The sequence below is a fragment of the Cygnus olor genome, chromosome 5 (assembly GCF_009769625.2).
Source record: "Cygnus olor isolate bCygOlo1 chromosome 5, bCygOlo1.pri.v2, whole genome shotgun sequence".
Taxonomy (NCBI): Eukaryota; Metazoa; Chordata; class Aves; order Anseriformes; family Anatidae; genus Cygnus; species Cygnus olor.
Genome location: NC_049173.1, coordinates 46069998 through 46072180, shown reverse-complemented (window position 1 = coordinate 46072180; position 2183 = coordinate 46069998). Strand labels below are relative to the sequence as shown.

The following is a 2183-nucleotide window of genomic DNA, read 5'->3' as shown; positions in this document are numbered from 1 at the left end:
CCTTGTGCGCTGTATCTTTTTTACAAGGGTGCATCTCTTTGAAGTGTGTGGAGTGGAGGAAAAAGCCTTTTCTTGACATCTCCTTTGTTATGCAGCTTTCCTTTGCTTGGGAGGACTAGAGAAATATTTCATCACCTATTCCCTGTCCCTTTCCTCTCTCCTCCTCTCTCTCCCCAACTTGTCACATCACAAAAAGAGAGGAAATACCTAGAAAAAGATGTTTGCCATCCTCAAGCAGAAGAAAAGAATAAGGTAGGCTGCAGTGTTTTTTAAAAGGTAATTTCTTTTGCCAAGCTGCCCTTGTAATCAGATAGGAACATCTGGAAGCAAACAAGCAAACCTGCTTTCTCTGGTCATGGCTGGCAAACAAAATGTTATTAAAATCATCACAGAGTCTTTTCTCAGGGATGGGTGTTTGCAAGCACTGCTCACACTGCAGATTTTATGCCCCAGCCGTCCTGCGACATGCAAGCCCCCGAGAGCTCCTGTGCCGGAGACGATGCGACCCTTCAGCTGCAGGGGGCAATGCAGCCCAACCCAATCTGCTTCTCTAGCCTTTGCTATAATCAACTATTTCTGACAACAAAGGCCAAAATTGTGCTTGCGGTTTGGGGACTGCGACGCTGAATTCTAGTGCAAGGATCAGGCTCCTTTGTGTGGTGATTACACATCGTACGAAAAATCCTTCATCAGCCACTGAGACATTTCCACTGCATGGAGCAGAGATGTCTGCGTTGTCTGCAGTACGTGGGCTCATTCAGGTGAAGAACTGGTGCCAGCACTGAAGTGCTGCTCCTGGGGAGATGCTGCCATGCCGGGGCTCCCACGTAGTGCCAGCAGTAGCAAGCATTAGTGAAAAAGGAGGGCTCAGGAATCTGGTGTGCCGTTTTCCTCTTTAAACATGAGCTCTTTCACAGCCAAAAGTAGAGTTATTTGGCAAACAAACTTATATGTACAAGTGCTGTTGTTGGATGGGTCCCCCAAATTGGTCAAAGCTGATGGGTGGTTCAGGATAGTCGGAAACTTGTGCAGGAGTAGCAGCATAAGAGATGGTGCAGAGAGGAATAGCAGGGAGCTCCAAGAGTCCTGTTTTTTTCCATTTTAGTCCCTGACATGCTTGATGCAGTACAGAAGTGTCTTCATGTGCTCCAGGTATGAGGCATTCGTTGTGTGGGTGATTTATTGGTGCTCAGGGACAAAGTAGTGGTGAAGGGCAGTGGCCATGCTGCTTTTGTGTCTCTCCTGTCTGCAGCGTGGGGCAGATGGGCTAGCAGGATGGGTGCTCTGCAGTACCCACAGAAAAGCCAAAAACAGAGGGGGAGAGGAAGCTGGTGGTGGGGATGCTGGATGTAGGGGTGGGAAGTGTAGTGGGGGTCAGAAGCTGATGGTTTGGCAGTGGGTTAATGTCCATTGAGTAGAGACTGAAAATGTCATGTGGGAGGTGGTCAGAAAGGCTTGTATTAGCCTGCTGGGTCTGGCTTCTTTGCCTCCATGGCATCAGCTGCTCTGGACTGTACTGCAGAGAGCCTGACCCTGCTCTGGTCCTGAGCCAGGCCCAGCCTGCGTGCCTGCAGCTGGCCCTTGTGGTTCCCCCAGTGGCACAATACTCAGATAATTATTATTGCTTGTCTTTGTTCCTGAGTGATGTAGATGTTTCTTAGGCACGTCCTGATATCCAGACTCATGAGAGAAAGCACCCGGAGCTCAGCTCACCACTGGTCCTACAGGTGAGCGACAAGCAAGCAAAAGTGGCTATATTTTGATGCCTGTAAAAGTCACTGTATGGCCTGTGGTGTGAATATTTTATAAAGGTATCGCTTGAAAAGCTGTGCATGAGACTGTCTTTTCTGATGGTGATGGAGAGGACGCTGTTAAGACAGGTGTTTTGAATCCACACAAGCTGGATGGTGGGGCAAGGAGGACGCCGTGCCATTTGGGTGCTTCTCTTCTGCGTGAGGGCATGGCATGGGACTCTAGCATCTCTTGCACAGTGAGTTCAGTGAACGGTGGAGTTTATTGCACTTAATTTGCTATGGATTTGTGTCTCGTGGTGAGGTTATTTCTTATCGAAGTGCAAAGATTGATCCAAAGCTTGATCTGCAGTAATGGTACATAAAAAGTATCTCCGATGTAGTTTCTCTAACATGTAATGATGCAATTCCGTTCCCACTAGAAACTTTCCT

At 48.1% G+C, this 2183-nt stretch overlaps 1 long non-coding RNA gene across 1 annotated transcript; it reads left to right on the top strand.

The window, feature by feature from the left end:
* Nucleotides 1–696: 696 nt before the first annotated feature.
* On the top strand, nucleotides 697–1688 carry LOC121071437. Its single transcript, XR_005820599.1, has 3 exons — nucleotides 697–761; nucleotides 1106–1152; nucleotides 1643–1688. It is a non-coding gene; the product is annotated as an uncharacterized LOC121071437 (long non-coding RNA).
* The last annotated feature ends 495 nt before the right edge of the window (nucleotides 1689–2183 follow it).